The 20,369-nt window shown below is 38.0% G+C and overlaps 1 pseudogene; it reads right to left on the bottom strand.

The window, feature by feature from the left end:
• Positions 1-4,308: 4,308 nt before the first annotated feature.
• Positions 4,309-14,006, bottom strand: LOC141644414 (histidine kinase 3-like; annotated as a pseudogene).
• Between the last annotated feature and the right edge of the window lie 6,363 nt (positions 14,007-20,369).

The following is a 20,369-nucleotide window of genomic DNA, read 5'->3' as shown; positions in this document are numbered from 1 at the left end:
CCCGGAACAAAAATGCCCGTAAATCACACGAATGGTTTCTCTAGTCAAATAAAGTAGGCAGAAATTTTTTGAAGATTAACAGAGAACGTTTGATGGTGTCGGTATGCGATAAATCAAATATCGGGCGTAAATTCGATAATCGTAAACAATGTACTAATACTTGTTATTTGGGGCTGAAGTTTACTATGGTAACTTCTAAGGCGACCCCGGGACACGTGGTAGAAAACCCAGTGGAAAAAAGACGTATCCCGATATGACCTCCCGAACAGCTTAAATTGAAGTGTATAATACGGAGTACACAATTTTCGGAATTTTATAGTCCCGGAACAAAAATTCCCGTAAATCACACAAATGGTTCCTCTAATCAGATAAAGTAGGCACACAAATTTTTGTGATTAACAGAGAACGTTTGATGGTGCCGATATGCGATAAATCAATTTCGGGCGAAAATCGGATAATCGTAAACAATTTTTAATACTTGATATTTGAGGCTGAAATTTAATATGGTAACTTCTAAGGCGACCCTAGGACACGTGGTAGAAAAAGCTAGAAAAACAAAAACGTAACCCGCTACGACTTCCCAAACGGCTTAAATTGAAGTGTATAATACACAATTTTCGAGATTGCAGAGTTCCGGAACAAAAATGCCCTTAAATTACAAGAATGATTCCTTTAGTCAGATAAAGTAGGCACACAAATTTTGAAGATTAACCGAGAACGTTTGATGGTGCCGATATGCGATAAATCAATTTCGGGCGAAAATCGGATAATCGTAAACAATTTATAATACTTGATATTTGGGGATGAAATTTAATATGGTAACTTCTGATGCGACCCCGGGAGTTGGGATAAGTGGTAGAAAAATCGAGAGGACCAAAAACGTAACCCGCTACGACCTCCCGAACGGCTTAAATTGAAGTGTATAATACACAATTTTCTAGATTTGAGAGTCTCGGAACAAATGTAACACCCCCTGATACCAAGGTACCTTACCAAGGACTACCCTAGCATGAAAGACTGTTACCATCTCGGTTGCCCGAGATTAGTATATCAAAGTTAACAATCCAAAACACATTTATTAAAGTGCAACTGGTTTAACGATTACATGTTTCCAAAAACCAAACCATAGTACAACTGTGAAATGTCTAACAACTACAAAGAATGCAAGCTAAGTCTCTTGACGGCGGAAGCTAGACTCGAGTGATGACTCCCCATAACTATCCCATAGCTAAAGAACTGCATCACCCGTCACAATCTGCTCACCATCCCCGAATGGATCACCACAGATTTTATAAAATAACAACGGGGTGAGTTACTGAATAATCAAAGTAAGACCAGTACAAAAGGCAACCAGCTGATCATCATCCTCCTCCGGTCTCCCGATCTCACACAGTAACCGACTACACACCAAAGTGTGTAGCCCTGCCAGATTACCCATCGCAATAGGCAATCCTCGCCGCCAGTGGGGGACCGCAGCCAATCCTCACCTAAGCCCCGCTCATCAACGAGCGATATCCCTGTCCCTTATGTGCACGTACATTCCATTCCCTCCCGTGGCGGTTTCCACGGAGGGCGAACTAGGGTGTGAAGCCACTCCCGCAAGTGACTCCACCACAATCATCACAACACCAACACCAACACCACACCAACACTCCAACAATGATCAGCAGACAAACAATCGTACGCAAAACAACATAATCTCAAATCAATTAAACAGGAACTGAGTACGGAAACCCTACCTTTTCGCAATCCGCTACGCTGCAAACAATCATACAAATGCATAACGAATACCACACCGTCACCTACAACAATGATAATCAACAATCAACACACATATGATGACCAAACCCTAAACCCCCAAATTAACGCAAATCAATAATTAGGGCAAAACCCTAAAAAACAATCTATTAACTTATTACAAAGCACTAGAGACTCACCAACGAAATCGAGACAAAAGACGGAAGTGTAGACTTTCGATCAATCAATTAGCCTTTAGAGTGATTAGGGTGATTAGAGAGAGATGAACGTCGTTAGATTTTGGTAAAAATGATTTAGAAACTGTAAAAGCATAATTTATATAATCTCTAATCACCTTAACCAAACCGCGGAATTAAACCCGTCAGACCGGATACTCAGTCGAGTATAGAGTATATTCGGCCGAGTATCCTCTACTCGGTCGAGTATTCCCATACTCGGCCGAGTATTCCTGGGCAGTAAACTGTCCAGAACACACGACACACTTACTCGGCCGAGCAAGCCATATTCGGCCGAGTAACCAACTTAGAAAACCGTAGTATTACAATCTTCCCTCCTTAAAAAGAACTTCGTCCCCGAAGTTCCAACCCAACCTATAAAACATGGACACCTACACTAACTCTACCAACCATGCTCACTTCCACAACATAGCTCACGATATCGTCTCAACTACAACATAGTCTCTCAATACTAACTCCATGGTACTATCGAATACCCACAACATAAGTGTTCCCAACTCTGTCATACTTCCATAACGCTCACTAGCAAACTCAATACCATGACAATTCATCATACAAGATCAACTACCAAAACGGAATGTGCCTCTATGCGATAAATCAGGCTCGGTCGAAAATCGATTAATCGTGAACAATGGATTAATACTTGTTATTTGGGGCTGAAATTGAGTAGGATAACTATTGATGCGACCCTGGACACGTGGTAGAAAAACTGAGAGAAAAAAAAACATGGCCCCGTACACCTTCCTGAATGGCTCAAATCGAGGTATTTAATACACGGTTTTCGTAATTCTAGGGTTGTGAAAAAAAATGCTTGTTAAACACAGGGTCATTCCTTGGTTACGATAAAGCGGCCACAAAAATTTTGAGTAGCAACATAGAACATTTGAGGGCAGAAATCGGATAATTGTGAACAATTGATTAATACTTGTTATTTGAGGCTGAAATCGAATATGGTAACTCCTAAAAGGATCCCGTATACGTGGTAAAAAAAAATGGGAGAAAAAGCAATGTGACCGGTACTAGGGCTGAGCAAAATAAACCGAACCGATTTTTTAAACCGAAACCGAACCGATAACCGAATTAAGAAACCCGATAATTCGGTTTTTTTCCGGTTCGGTGCCCGAACCGGTTTTTTTTTTGGGAAATCCGGTTCGGTTTCGGGTCCTAAAAAAACAAAACCGGGCACCGGTTTTAAACCGGTTTAGTTTTTTTTCGGAAAAAAACAATAAAAAAATGACATAAAATAAACAAAGACGTATGATTTGGTTGAATTAATGGGGATGCATGATGGTTTATGTAGGAATTTAAGAGTTAGGATGGAGAGGTGTGTTGAAAAGCGTCAATTTGGGAGTAAAAAAAGTTAAAACCGGTTTATAAATTCGGATTCGGATAACCGGTTTTCGGATCCGGTTTTTAAGTTGCTAAAAAACCGGTTATCCGGTTTAAAACCGGGGCGGTTTCGGTTTGGGAAAAACCTGTTTTTGAAAACCGGTAACCGAACCGGTTTTCAAATCCGGTTCGGTTAACCGGTTTTGCTCACCCCTAACCGGTACGACCTCTAAATGGCTGAAGTTGAAGTGTATATATGGTTTTCGGATTCTAGGGTTTCAGAACAAAAATATCCTTTCCTTAAATCATAAGGACGGTTCCTTGAATCGATAAAGCGGTCATACAAAATTTGAGGAGCTACAAAAGACTCTTGAGGTTTCGGTATGCGATAATACAGCCTTAGCCGAAACTCGGATGATTTGTAAAAAATGGATGTATAATTGTTATTTGGGGGGTGAAATCGAATAGGGTAACTCCTGAAGCGACCCCGAACATGTGGTAGAAAAGCCGAGAGAAAAGAAATGTGACCCGGCATAAACTTCTGAAAGGCTCAAATTGAAGTGTATAAATACACGGTTCTCGGGATTTCAAGGTCCCGTAACAAAAATGTCAGTAAATCAGACTAACAGTTCCTCGGGTCAGATAAAGCGGCCACACAAATTTTGAGGAGGAACGATGGTTATTTGAGAGTACCGGTATGCAATAAACCATCCTTGGCGAAAATCAGATAATAGTGTATATACTTGTTTATTGGCCATAAAATCGGATAAGGTAGCTCCTAAACCAACCCCGGACAGTTGGTAGAAAAGCCTTGAGAAAATGAAACGTGGTCCGGTACAACCTTCTTAACGTCTTTCATGCGAGGGTCCCTGAACAAAAACGAACGGAAATCACACGAACGATTCCTCGGGTCAAATAAAACAGGCACGCCTTGGTTGTATGTGTCTGTTTAGAAAGTTCTCGATCATTTGCTACTTTCAACAAATCTTCTAACGTTTACATGGTATACAGATTGGAACTATAAATATGGGTAGCATTTTGAATGTATATACAGCTTAAATAACTATACTACTTACAGGTTTACAGTAAATGAAATCTGAATGTATTATACACACCTCCCTATACTATACTTGTACTAATTACATTAGATGAGGTCCTACAAGTATACAACTATGTCCCTTCTCATCTCAAAAACAATGAGCCAAAGACTGACCTGACCTTACCGTGTAATCTATACAGACATGGCGCTTTCTCCACAAATGTCACTCTCTAATGTCCATGTCTAACTCTAATACAAAGCAGAATATTAATTCTGGACTGTGACACCACATTACGATTTATGACCGCTTTGAAGTTTATTGCCGCTGTATTTTGAGGAGGTATTAACTGCATTTATGGCACATTGTCTCCAGTTTTACACGATCACAACTGGAAACAACATATAATACCAAAATACAGACAACGTTGTCCAAACGAAGGCTCTAGTAACTATCGACTCTTGAACAAGGTCACTGCAAGGAGTATGGAGCAACAAACTATCGAGAAGATACAAGAAGGTTCTTCCCTTACATAGGAAAGTCGTGATGCATACGGACATCATGTCTCACGGTGGCAGCCATCTTACATATGGGTAATCCACTAATGCTTGTCACATTTGAGCGATCTCTGTAGTCCTCCATGCAAAATAAATTTAAGTTCTGAACATAATACAACATGAAACAATTAGTCAATGGGAGAACAGAAAATACTAATGCCATCTCTATGCAACCGAATAAAACATTTTAAAATTATTATTTTACTACACTATCAATTGTGATCGTGTCAATAAACTTAGTGAGTAAAATTATTGAGTGGTGGTACTTGTGACGTGGGATTTGAAACCCGTCAATATCAAAACTGCCACTGTGGGCTCGCTTTACACAAAAGAATAAAAAAAACAGTTTAACTGAGAATTAATAATCCTTAACTCATGGGGTTCGGGATTGGGTTGAGGGACGGTGGAGGGAGATGGATGAGACAGGATGGGAAACTATGATGGTGGGGTGTTGGGCAATTTGGGAAGCTAGGAACCGGGTGGTTTTTGATGGAAGCCGTGTGGAGGTGGGTGAGGTGTGAAAAGGGTGTGCGATGTTGTGGAGGAGATGAGATTGAGGGAGGTTGGGAGGAGGTGGTATTGGGCGATGGGGAGGGCGGGGGCGAGGCTGGGGAGGTTCGAGGAGATGGGGGTAGGGGGTAAGGGGTAGGGGGTGGGTTAAATTAAACGTTGATGCAGGAGTTAAGGAGGGCGTGGGTGTGGGAGCGGTGTGTCATAATGTTACGTGATGATACGGGGAAGGTTTTGTGGGGCATGGCACATTCCAAGAACGAAGTTTGGGAACCAAGGGTAGCGGAAGCAGTTGTGGTTCTTGCGGAACATGAAGCTATTGTGGCGGAAAGTGACTGTATGCAGGTGATTGACGCGCTCAAGATGCGGAAGACGGGGCGTAGTATGTTTTTTATTGTATGAGATGACATTCTTAACATTTGTTCTTCGTTTAGTTCTGTTTTTTGGTCACATACAAGTAGGGTAAACAATGAGGTAGCTCATGCTCTTGCGCATGTCTGGATAGGTGTAGGGAAAACGGTTTGGGTTGGAAAGCTACCTGAGGTAGCCGATTGTTTCGTTGGTTGATTTTAATGATTTTACCCCTTTGGGTTTCAAAAAAAAAAAGTTGAGAGCAAAAGGATAGAAACTTACTTATAAGCAAAACAAGCACGCCTATGAAGCACAGAGCAAGCGGACAAGAAGCTTTTGCTTTCCCTTTGAAAATGAGACCTTACTCATTTTGGTACGCACTTGTTTGGAAAAAGAGCGAGACTTCTCGATAGAGTTGTTCGGCTTCAAATGGTTTCGAGACGTACCCATCCATTCCACACTTCAGGCATTCCTCATGAGTAGCCTGGATAACGTCTGCTGTCATAGCCAAGATAGGAACATGCCAATTTGACATGTTTTCGTACCCCTTTGTGATCGCTTCACCATGTTGGATACGGTCATTGAGGCAAAACTCTCTTTCACGGATTCTCTTTGTAGCCTGAAATCTGCATAAAGTCCAACCTTCAGTACAGTTCATTTTTTGCTTCAAGAGACGAGCACTATTCGCCAAAAAAAGGAAAACAAAAAACACTATATTGTCTTAAGAATTTTATGCAAGTTGGCATCCACAGACCATATGAGATATGTAAACTTTAGGTTCAGGACTTGGGGACTGAATAGAACCAACATTGTCTGTCTCAAAGGCTCCCGCAAATGACAAGGGAAGGAGAGATCGGATGCACGCTATTTACTAGAACACAGACGCTACTCTGGATCGATGACCCATTGTGAAAATTGTGGCAATAATTGCAGCTAATGACTAGTACTTAACATTAAGAAGCATAGCCCTTGTATTGAGGTATTTTGTTTCATTCCATTGTAAATCAGAACTAAAGAATGAGTCTATGATCCATTTGAAATGTAAACTGTTCGAGGAATGAATACTATACGGATTTGTGGGCCTTTTCGAAATATGCTCCAAGAAGGCAAATATATTTTAAAGTATCAAGAGACCTTTTATGGGACATATAAGGATACTTACCCATCCATCTCAGGCATCTGGATATCCATGAAGCATGCATCAAAGTGGTGAGGTGGGCTAAGCTTTTCCACAGCTCTTCTCCCAGTATCTACACACTCAACTTCAGCTCCATACTTTTTCAAAGCACCCGCAGCCACTTTAAGGTTAATAGCATTGTCATCTACAACCAGAATTTTTCTCCCATGAAGAAGATGCTGAAGTGGTAAGCTCAGAAACACTCCATTCCGAACGATCCCCTTGTTTCCAACACCCATGACTCGCTGTAAGGATGCAGCCAACATGCTTGCCCTCAGAGGCTTCATGATAACACATGGAGTGTTGACATCGCGGCTTATACTATTAGCCAAAAGAAAAAGTCTGGGAACCTTGTCGTAGACCGTGTTTTTCAATTTATTGACAAACAGGGTGGCTGCTTTCAAATTCGCACTCCAAAGTTCCTCCTCAATAAGTACCATGTTAATGAACGGTTTCCCGGAATTAATCATAGTAAGACCTTGGTTCAAATCAGGTGTTGTTTCAACATCTATTCCTAGACGTTGGATATGATATCTTGCAACCTTTACTCGCACTTGGCTAGGGTCTATAACTAATGCCTTCATGCCTCGTAATTCGGCTGATGCCAGATTAGAGTGGTTCCTAATCTCATTTGAACTAGAGCTAGCTGTGCTAAATACGGCAGTAAATGTAAAGGTAGAACCAACCTTTGGCACACTAGAAAACCCAATCTCCCCATTCATTAAGCTAACCAAACACTTGCTTATACTAAGTCCTATGCCTGTGCCTCCATTTCTAGGAACTACTTGCATGAAGGGAGTGAAAATGCGAGACTGAGAATCAAACGGGATGCCACAACCTGTATCCTCAACAGAAATAATTACATTGACAGAATTGTATGATGACAATGGAGGACTATTGGGCCCATTTTGATAGAAAGCCTTTAAATCCATTCCAACTTTTTCGTCTGTCAGCCACAGGCAGACCACTTAAGGTATTCTTTGATGATAACTCATATTCCACCTCTGTTGAGTCCCTCACCTCCTCTAAAAGATGGACAGTCACAAAGATGTGTCCTCTTTCAGTAAACTGTCGCAATGAAATATAGTTAACCTATTTCAGTATATTGAGCATAATTCGGCCTGTTAAATAAATTAGAAAAATAAAAGGTGAGATGCCTTCAGTATATTTCTTACTGGTTTGCATCTTCATACTTACTTTAATTGAGTTACCCATAAGATTTGTAATAATTTGACGGAACCTTCCTGGGTCGCCAATAACCAGATCGGGTACAAGCTCAGAAATAAAGACTGCCAGCTGGAATGTCAAAAAATTCAAAAACCAAGTCCCGCAAAAAAAAGTAAAATTAGTGCCCTAAACACAGCATAGAAGTACAGCTGACAAGATGCTTTCATTGTTACCTCTACTTCCTTCTCTTGAGACTTTACGGAAAAGAGGGATAAAACATCGTCCAGAATAGTACGTAAATCAAAAGTGACTGCCTCCAACTCAAGTTTGCCTGACTCGATCTTTGCCTGGTCAAGAACCTCATTGATAAGAGAAACTAGAGCTTTTCCACTGGCCTGAGCGGTCCTTACAAAATCTTGTTGAGTTACATCCAAGTCAGTGTCCATAAGCATATGAAGCATCCCTAACAATAATAGTTAGAAGTTTCAATACAGCATATTCACATATCATGTACTATATACATAATAAAGGGTTGAATCAAAATTTACCCAAAACACCATTCATAGGAGTTCTGATCTCGTGAGAAACAGTAGCAAGGAACTGCAAGATATACACAAGAAGATTAGAATAACATAATATTTGGGGGAAGGGGGAAAAGGGATAACCCGCACAGTGCCGAATGAAGATATATATGAAAACTAATTTTTCGAAGATAAATGCTCAAAAGTAAATTAATAACCAAAATGGGGTTTACTTGAAACTATTAATCAAAAATGGGTCCACGTCACTTTTTTTCGAATTGGAGCATCTTTCCCGAATAAAATGTCTCGAAAATCGCTTTAGCGAATTTCGAGACTTCTTATCCCGGGCCAGTCGGCCCAAAACTATGGAAAATAACCTTTAGAAGCAGTATTTTCGTTGATTCCGAAACCCGAAATATATTTTTGCTAAATAAACAACAACAACAACAACATCAGAGCCTTAATCCCAAAATGATTTGGGGTCGGCTGACAAGAATCATCCTTTAGAACCGTCCATGGGTGAACGCACACCTCAAAAATGCGAAAAAATAGAAAAAAAAAAAAGTGAAAAAAAAGGGGAGTGAAACATAATACAAAAGTCAGGTAAACTTATAGGTTTTAAAATCGAAGTCCGGATTTCTTTTATAAAAGCTTAGAATTTGAATCGAGAATAAAGATTAAAACGATTTTGAGAACCGAAAGTGAACCAAGTATTAACATATAAGAAAGTTGTTGGTAAAAAGTTGTAATAAATCCGAAAAGAACAAATAAATTTTAAAAATTAAATAAAAACATTAAATATATCAAATAACGTCAAATACTAAAAATCCACATGTATCATTGCCCTCCATTGTGCCCTCTCCGTCACCATTCCCTCATCAAGCCCGAGAAATCTATATAAGCTACTATGTCCTAAAATAAATATTGGATGTTCATTTCTCTCAAAACAATGAATATTTCAAACCGTATCCACCAATTCTAATTCCTTGAGTCATTTTTATACGGTATAGAGGTACTATGGTGCGAATTTCGCATCCTGGGCCAGTCGGCCCAAAACCGTATAAAAATGTCCGGATCTCCCGCAAAACAGCATAGAATAGACTATGGAGTATATAACTTGCTATGTCTAATACAAATACGACCTTAAAAAGTAGTGTTCAGGTCTCTAAAAGTCTCTATTTTAAACCGTATCCCAATTCTAATACCCTGAGTCATTTTTATATGGAATACAGGTACTATGGTTTGAATTTCGGAACCTCTTATCTCGGTCCCCAATCGGCCAAAAACCATGGATAGAAAATACCCGTGGATAGAAAAAAGTTGTACACTCAATTCTATGTTGTTTCAAATTTGAACATATAATGTCCTTATAAACGAGGATGTATAAAAACGTATTTCCGGTTTCTGAAGAACAACGAACACCCTTGGTTTTGAAGGTTATTATCCACGGTTTTAGGCCCGGAATAAAATGCCTTGAAATTCGCGCTATAATCCCTCGATAACATATAAAAATGGCTTAGGACACTAGAATTAGCATATGGTTTAAAATAGACACATCTAGAGGCAACAAGTTTCATGCAAACAAAATTTTATCTAGTAAATTTAACAATTTCTATATTCATATCTTTCGCTAATAGATTGAAGAAAGTTAGTTTAGCTCTCCACAAACATAATAATCCTATATCAAGCAAACACTATCGGCAATTGCTTTATTTTTTAGCATTAAAAAAAACATTCAATATATGCAAGGAAGAAGAAAAAAAAGAAGTGTACTTGTGATTTTGCAATATCAGCTGCCTCTGCACGCTTCTTAAGCTCCATCATCTCTTGATAGTCATCCTCGACTTTTACAATCCTATTTACAGTTGCATAGACTATGTGCCCAACCAGTAAGGCAATTATCAGAATCCCAACTGCAGTGGCAATTGCTAACCATGGCCATGGCGGTTTCTGCTTAAACCTGTAAAACATAGCGAAAGTCAATATCCTTGCTACCTATTCCAAAGTTACAATCAAACAAAACAAAATCTTTCAGAAATCATGTAAAATTAATTCAGAATTTCTGGTCCTCATAATAACCCTTTAAATAGTACGGGATATGAGTATGAGATGGCAAGCTGCAAAGGCATAAAACAACATAAAACATAAACTGGATTTGTTCTTTATAAGGGTTTAATGGGAGCCACAAGGGACATGATGCAGTTCAGATGATGACAGATTTCAAATGTACCACCAATTAATGAATTTACCACAAAAGCTATCAGACATCTCCATATAAGTTTGATATATAATATATGGGTACTCTCTTTACCTGCAATGCATCTCATGCCTTCTAAAAGGATCGCCAAAGTTTAACAAGCTGACATGCTGTAAATCATCACTTGATACATCTGAACCATACATACTAATCGGATTCGAGACATTAGTCGTGTCATACACATTTACTACGATCTTCTGTTTGCTAGCAAGCTGCTGAAGTAGCTTTTCTACAAGTGACTCGACATCAAATACTCCACCAAGATACCTGTTCAGAAGCACTAGTCAGTATAGTACATGGCTGCACCCTTACTCCATGGTAATTAAGATTAGTATTAGATGTGCATATTTTGTGTACAACATGTGACTCATTGGCATGAGACCACATGTAGCTACTAGTATTCCAAGAATTTTGTAAGTGCCATCATGGAAGACAACATGCATATGATTATGATGACGCTCAAATTTGCTCTACAAGGGGGTAATATATTGTTGGTTAATCCTGGGAACCAATTCAGATTTCACAGAAGTCGCTATCATTTATGAAACTAGCAGGTGCAGCAGCTAAAAAACAGAGAACAACCAAGTTAAACAGAATGGAGAACAGATATTTACCCATCTGTTGCTTCAATCCGTTCCTGAAGGGTAGCACTAGAAGGAAGATCCCTCTTATAAACAGCAAATGTCAAGATAACCCCCAGGCGGCCTGTTTTGAGCAATGGAAATGGGGCAGTTAGAACTCCCTTCCCTGTTGCTCTTGCACGCAGAACGTTTTCACGATCATCCTATGAATGAATAATAAATGATGATTAGATAACAAATTTTAATGCCATAACTTTCACCAAAGTATAATCACTTATGACCTATTGGAATTGAAAAGTCCAATATCATCGCACCAGCCTCTTATGAGTTACTGATATGCAACCACATTATCTTGGTGCCTCAAAGACTCCTACCAGTGTAGGGGTAAGGGAGATTATTTTTGGATGCCTGAGAATGAAAATAATGAAAATTGCGTAGAGTATTGCACGGAATAACTATTCACAATAAAAAGAAGTACAGCCACTTTGATGAGGTTTTTTGCATTGTTTTATCACAACCAAAACAAAAGAGAAGTGAGACTTTAGCTTAATAAAAATGGAAATAGCTGCTTAATTCTATAGTAGCACAAATTGACTCGCAACATTGATTATTCAAGAATCCTAGAAAATAGACAGGAGCAATCTGAAACACCAATCAGATCAGAACTACCTTTCCCGTTAGCACATCAACAGAAACCACATGTGCAATGATGTCATGTGCGAAGATAACAGGGGCGTATTCTTCTTGAACTGGAGAACTCTCCAACTTTTCGACAGCATAATCATTCTTGTGAACTGGGGTTTCTTCAACATCATACATTCTCTTAATAGTCCAGCCTTGTTCCTTCTCAAATCGCTCCCTTTCAGAGTGAAGCACTCTCACAGCATATGCTACTCCACTTGTGAGGGGTCGTTCAAAGGAAGTTCTTTCAGTGTACCTTGCAAACGTTTTCTGCACAAAATTCACGTTAGTTAGCTTTCTATTTACCTAATCATCCCAATGAGATGGGGGAAAATGTAAGAAAATGAAAGTTCCAACTTAGAGAAAAACAGGAAGCACAGTGTCAAGGCATAAGTAAAATTGCATAACAACATCAATAGAATGCTTCAATGACTCCCGTTTGAAAGGGGGTCGTGTATGCTGTATTACTCAAAAGGGCTATTTCCTAATCATGCACAATTAAAACTGCATTGGCACTCTGCCAATTCATCACACAGAACCATAGAGAGCTTATTGATCCGCAATGCTTTATTCTAGATTGCCATAACATTCCAAAACCAAAGTGGTGCCTCTTTGGCCTCATGCCATAAAACTTCTAATTCAAACTAAAGTCTAGTGTCAATCATTAACCTAATTACCAGCAAGCACAGTGTAAGGCATCCAATTCCAACAATTCAGGAAAACCACAAGGGTTCACTGTTCACACACATTATATCTATGCAAAGTAATCAATGGTAAACAAATGATTGGGACCGAGGGAGTAATAATTACCAAAGAGCAAGAAATGTATTGCAATGGCTGTCGAAAATCATTACCTGTTGAATAGCTGAAGGACTCATGCCATGGTGAAAAGTGGAAATCAAAATGGACATAGCCTGAATATGATTCATACTAACATTAAACTGATCTTGTAACATCCTAGCCCTCTCATCACACATGCTACCTAAACTCTCTTTTCTCCTATCACTTGCTAAGGATGTCATACACCAGAAGATACATAAACAAATAACAATCCAAATAATTACCCAACAAATCACAAGTTTCTTCCCCCATAATTTCCTCAACTTTTTGTACCCAATATACTGATGATAAGGATGATTAATCTTGCAACTATTTCCTGTCATTTTCCCCCATAAATTCCACAACATATTTCTACCATCTTCAAGCAATCTGGGTTTTTCAACCATCACTCCACCATTAATCAACCAATTCATTTGGGATCACATAGCAAATATCAATTAAATGAAGCAAATTTATGCATTAAATCAAGTGGGTGTTTTTATTTTTTCTTTAGGAATTGTGATGATAAGTACACAAAGTTGTCAAATTTTAGAGTGTTTACTAAAAAGATTCAAAATTTGAAGAGAATAATACAAAAATAAAAGATACCAACTAAGAAAATGTTATTTTTATCAAGCAAGTTGCAGCAAAAGGAAGAATAATCATAGAATCTCCACACACTTGAACAAAAGATTCCCACCAAAAGATTCCAATTAAAACCCAGATCAAGAAATAATGGATAAAGCAAAAACAAACAACTAATTTGAGATTAACAGAAGAACATCCAAAAGAAGTAAAAACTCGGAGATTCTACTATTATTGTAGTTTGAAATGTAGTAAATTTGGGTAAAAATAAGGAGTAATAAATAAAGCATGTAGTCGGTTGTTGCAGATTTTGACAGTGGTGAAAGCGCTATAGTATGCAAATTCAGCAATGGCTAATGTTTACCAGGAAAATTGGATTGTGAGTTATTTGTTGGGGGGTTTTGACTCTATTTTATGCCTTGACAATTTTTTGAATAGTTACAAACGTACAACTTACTCGACACTTGTATAGATGAGTAGATCAACCCGATTAAAACCTGAGTTAACACGATCGATCCGGAATCAAACTAAATGATCTGTGTACTAATTTTATCACCAAGTTTTTAATTTTGACTTATACAATACAATCATTTTAAGCAAGACTTTTTATTTTACAAACATTTTTATCTTTTGAATGTGGCAATGTTTCACGGCTCAACACTCGGAGCCGTAAAGTAAGGCGGGCCTAATCGTCGTGCGATAGGATTAAAGGGAAAATTTTATTGCACGGCGATTAGGCTCGCCTTACTTTATGGCTCCGAGTGTTGAGCCGTGAAACATTGCCACATTCAAAAGATGAGTGTGGCGGAGATGCGTATGTTGAGGTGGATGTGCGGTCATACAAGGAAAGATCGATTAAGAAATGAGTTGATTAGGGAAAAGATGAAAGTGGCGTCAATAGAGTACAAGATGATGGAAAACCGACTAGGATGGTTTGGCCATGTGAGAAGGAGACCTATGAACGCACCAGTTAGGAGGCTGGAGACCTGGGCAACAGAAAAGGTTGATAGGGGTAGAGGGAAACCAAAACAGACATGCCTGAGGCTGAGAGTGATACAACACGATATGAGATTTCTCGGGCTGGATGAGGGAATGGTGACGGAGAGGGCACAATGAAGGGCAATGATACATGTAGATTTTTAGTATTTGATGTTATTTAAGATATTTAACATTTTTATTTAATTTTAAAAAAAAAAAAATCTTTTCGGATTTTAGTATACTTTTTTACCAATAACTTTCTTATATATTAATACTTGGTTCACTTATAAGGTATTAAGGACCCTTAAGTTTTACTTCGGTTTTCAAAATCGTTTTAATCTTTATTCTCGATTTAAATTCTAAGTTTTTGTAAAAGAAATCCAGACTTCGATTTTAAAACTTATAAGTTTACCTGACTTTTGTATTATGCTTAACACCCCTTTTGTTTTTGTTTTTCACTTTTTCTTTTCTATTTTTTCGCATTGAGGTGTGCGTTCACCCATGGACGATCCCAAAGGATGATTCATGTCAAACGACCCCAAATCATTTTGAGATTAAGGCTCTGATGTTGTTGTTGTTTTCGACATCCTCATAAAAGGTGAGATTGACATTTAAAATAAATGTATGGATATTTATTTTCGGCTAGTTTTTCTTATAACCAGTTTGTTATAATAAAGATTATCTTACTGTGTATACGAAGCCAAAGAGTTTGGTTTATTTCTATGTGTAGGAATCGAACCCCTGGTTTCATAGATAGGAGAAGAGATGAGTAACCACCACAATTAACTTTTATTCTAAAATAATGAAATACAATAACAAGTTAGCAACTACCTTACAACACGCACTAATTTATGTTCACACAATTAACTTTTTTTCTTAGACCTAATAATAATAATAATAATAATAATAATAATAATAATAAACAAAGTTGAGAAGTGGATAGTAATAATAATAAACAAAGTACCAACAGGCAACAACGACTACTGTAATTAATAAGTTAGAAAAATCACAAATTCTCCCTTTAGACGGACACTATCCGTATAAAGTTATAAACAGATAATATTTTTCTCACAAAATGAGGTTGGATAATGCAAATAGGTGGAAAATGGATACCTCACTTACCCTTCTACTTGCATTTTATGAGAAGTCCAACATCCGTTTACAATTTTATACGGATAGTGTCCGTTTACAATGAGTCGAATTATAGAAAATAGTCGAGTGAGCATACATTAAACATTTAATTTGTTGTGATGCCCCTAACTTTGGCTTTATCATGTTCTCAACTTCTCATCCTATCAACTAGGAGTACTATCTATCAAGCATTGGAGCATGCGGTAGACAATTCCAATACGCCAAGTTGCTGTGTATGCTAAGAAAATGCTGCCTGTATCTACCATGTCCATTAAATGGGATAATCATAATATTAACGGAGCCTCGTTAGAATGGAAACGTATTAAGTCCAGCTCTATGCTCCAAACTTTGGCGGGTACTCTACTTGAAGCTATGAAAACAGCTGACCACCAAGCAATCGGAGACGCTGTATTTTTTACCAAGAATGACGGGATAGTTAGATTACTAAAAACGTTAATAGTTCTGCCGATTCAAATTCACTATACTATTCTCAGGCTGCGGTTAGTCTTGTAACTAGTTAAGTTTTTATTATTAATAATAATGTTTCATTATTGTCAACAAAAAAATTGCTGCTTAGACAGATGCTCAGCAGGCAGTAGTATGATATACACAAATTCTCATCTAAGACGGATATTGGCTGTCTTAAGCTTAAAATGGGTCAAATAGTTATCACTTTGATAAATAAGACAAAAACAAAATATCTAAATATTAACAAAAGACTAGTAAAAGGATATTTACATTTGAAATGGAGCCAGAAAGAACAGAGCCTAAGTCATTGTACAAAAGACTAGTAAGCTGACATGAGCTTAATGGAGCTGAGCTGAACTGAACTAAATAGAGCTGAGCTAAATTGAGCTGAGCTGAACTGAATAGAGCTAAACTAATTAAATTAAGCTAAAAATAAGTAAGAACAGAGCCTAAGTCATTGGACAAATTAATTAAAGTAAAGTAGCTTTACAATCATACTTACAGACTTGAGAAGTGAAACCTTTAGTCCTTTATTAGCTTGATTGAAAATGAAATGATGCAATAATGAATACGAAGTAATAATCAATGGTTATGCACCGAATTTAGAATGACATGTCAAGACACAAGACAAGATGTAAGATGTTAGTTGTCATCTCAAAAATGCCAAGGTCATAATAATGAGCCAAAATTCTCTCCATTTCCTAAAAAGAAATGGAGAGGTCATTATCTATCAACGGCCTAGATTATATCATGTTAATATCGAACGGTTCACGATTTATGCATAAAAATAAAGGGTTAATAGAGTATAGATGAGATAATATTATTATATGAGTTTGTGAGAGGGAATGGAGAGGATCTTTGTTGCATAATAATAACACAAATTCTCATTATAGACGGGAGATATCCGTTTATAGTTATAGACGAGTCAAATATCCATCCACTATAAGCATAATAGAAGCAACAAGTTACATGATGGGACCCAAAAATGTCACCACTTTAAGTATATTTGACCCGTCTTTCACTTTAGACGGATATATCCGTCTAAAGTGAGACTAATTGTAATAATAAGGTGAAACCCGAGGCCACCAATGGATTATTAACCATTCATTTAACGTAATCATCATGTTGCATCCAACATGCATCAGCCCTCTTTCTTCTTAATCAATCTCACTTTGTTCATGCTATGTGTTACTCAATGACTCGTTATAGTAAATAACATTTGAGTATCTACCGCATCAGGCCCAGCATGAAAACAAGAAGAGACATTGGTTCAATATTCTCAACATTTGCAACTTAATGGTCGGATATGACATTCACAATTTGGTGAAACTTGGCTTTCAAATGCCCGCGTAGTACTTTATCCTCCTTTTCCAACATTTCCAACCTAATCTCACTCTTAACTTTAATTTGTTCAGCATGACAAGTAAGACCACTCATTTTTCCATGATAATACTAATTGTGTGTTTATTCATATTACTAGCTAGATCAGATATAACATATCGATCATCTACATATATACACATGAGAACAAATTACTCGTATTTAAAAACATTACAGTAAAATTAAAGTGTAGTTGAATTTGTAGATCAGATATGCGTGATTACATAAGCGATTAGGTGTTTCATTCCTCAAGAATGGACATCCAAGTTGCATTAATTAAACAAAGTATAACCATACATGACCTTGGTCATGAAGCAATAATATCAAAGCCTCTATACCGAATAAATGGATTATGACAATATAATTTAAGATTAAGATGGCCTAACCTTTGTTTATGTTGGAAATAGAGGCTTCATGAGTCTTTTCTATTTTGTCCAAATTGTCCCACATTGGTGAAGAAAAGGGAGTTTTATGTGTTTATATATCTCCTCTTACCTTACACTAACACTAGTGGGTCAAATGAGCTTTTTGTAGAGGCTTTGTGAGTGCTTAATTCAGCTCGCACACGCATGCACGCGCCGTGCCCAAGCCCTTGACTCCTACAAAGCAGTAGTCGATTTTTGGCTCTCTGATCAGGCTATATATAGCTTCCGATCTGCTCCTCAAAACCACAACAACATTCTCATCTTCCTCTCTTCTCTCTTTCTCTATTATAATTTCTGGGTAAAGATAATTCAATCGTTCCAATGCTCTCAGTCTCGAGTGGGCGTGCCTGAGTGCAGTTTACCACGTCACTACGAATCGGGTTATATTTTTCTGATCTCCTTTGCTTTACATTGTTACTGATTAGTTTTGCACCAACAATTTGAAAACTATATATTTGTTGTTGTTTATTGCTGTAACAATGTCGTATGTACTGTCTAAAAATCTTCCTGATTTGCCTAAACTTGAGCGTCTAGATGGTAACAACTACAAACGTTGGTCACAAAAATTGCTGATGTTCTTTGAACAACTCGAAATCGATTATGTTCTGTTTAGTGACCCTCCTCCTACTGTTACCGATACTGATGCTACTGCAGAACAAACCCCTCCTGTTATTTCTGCAGTTAAGTCAAATGAAGAGGCTATTAAGAAGTTTGATAAAGACAATAAAACTGCTAAATACCATCTACTAAACAACATGACTGATATCCTGTTTGATTTGTTTATGATTCATAAGTCTGCCCGTACCATTTGGGAATCATTGGAAACGAAATATGGGGTTGATGACGCAGGGAAAAAGAAATATGTTGTGGGTAAATAGTTGGGATTTCAGATGGTCGATGGGAAACCTATCATGGAACAAGTACATGTCTATGAAAATCTATGTGTTGATGTCGTTAATGAGGGGATGAAACTAGATGACATTTTCCTGGTCAATGTTCTCTTAGAACGCTTTCCCCCTTCCTGGTCCGAATACCGAAACCACCTAAAGCATAAGAAAAAAGACCTTTCACTCCAAGAACTAGTGAGTCATATGAGGACCGAGGAGGCAAACCGTCTCAAAGATAAGCCTGTTAGTCAAACTGCGAATGCTACTGTTGCTGCTAATTTGGTTGAGTCTGGTGGTCTGTCCAATTTTGAGAAGTTCAAGGGTAAGGGTAAGGCCAAGGTTGGTCAAGGTAAGAATCAGGGTCCGGCTAAGAAGAATGGTCCAGGGAAGCATACCAAACCAGTTGCTAAGATTCAGAAACCTAAGGGTCCTATTGTCTGCTATGTGTGCGGAAAAACGGGTCACAAAGCCTACCAATGTACCGAGAAGAAAAAATTGAAGCCAATGTTCTTTGTGATGATGATATCATTCTTTGTTGTGGTTGTGGAAGCAAATCTGGTGGGTAATGTTGCTGAATGGGTCTTGGATACTGGTGCTTCTAGACACATCTGTGCTGATAAGGGATTATTTGTTGAGTTCGAGGAAGTAGCTGATGGGGAATGCGTCTACATGGGTAATTCTTCATCTGCATTGATCACAGGCAAATGCAAGATCTTTCTCAAACTCACCACGGGGAAAACACTTGCTTTCACTAATGTCTTATTTGTACCCTCATTGCGTCGAAACCTCGTGTCTGGTGCCTTATTGAAAAAAGCTGGTTTGAAACTTGTTTTTGAGGCTGACAAGGTTGTAATGTCGTGTAATGGGGAATTTGTGGGCAAGGGTTATCTGTCTGGGGGGTCTTTTTGTATTCAACACTGATTCAGTTTTTAATAATATTGCATCTACTTCTGTTTATATCGCTGAGTCTATTGATGTTTGGCATGATAGATTAGGTCATGTGAATGTTGACTATATTAAAAAAAACTTAGAACTATGAGTTTAATTTCAAGTTTATCGAGTCAAGAATTCTCTAAATGTGCTAACTGTGTTGAGGCTAAATTCACAAAGAAACCTAGTAAACCTGTTACAACTTGGAATACGAGTCTTCTTGAGTTAATTCACACCGACCTAGCTGACTTCAAAAATGTTGCAAGTAGAGGTGGAAAGAATTATTATGTCACCTTTATAGACGACTGTTCAAGGTACACCCGAGTATATTTGCTTAAGACTAAAGATGAAGCAGAACAATCGTTTATAAACTTTAAAAATGAAGTCGAAAATCAACTCGACAGAAAAATCAAAAGGGTAAGGTCTGATAGAGGTGGCGAGTATAAGTCTAGTTATCTAGCCGACTTTTGTGCTGCTAACGGTTTAATACATGAGACTAGTCCACCTTACTTACCTCAGTCTAACGGTGTAGCTGAACGTAAAAATAGAACCTTAAAAGAGATGATGAATGTTATGCTTTTAAGTTCTGGCCTGTCTGACGATA

Source organism: Silene latifolia, chromosome 2 (genome assembly GCF_048544455.1).
Source record: "Silene latifolia isolate original U9 population chromosome 2, ASM4854445v1, whole genome shotgun sequence".
Taxonomy (NCBI): Eukaryota; Viridiplantae; Streptophyta; class Magnoliopsida; order Caryophyllales; family Caryophyllaceae; genus Silene; species Silene latifolia.
The sequence above is the reverse complement of the archived record's forward strand: the minus strand, read 5'-3'. Positions and strand labels throughout refer to the sequence as shown.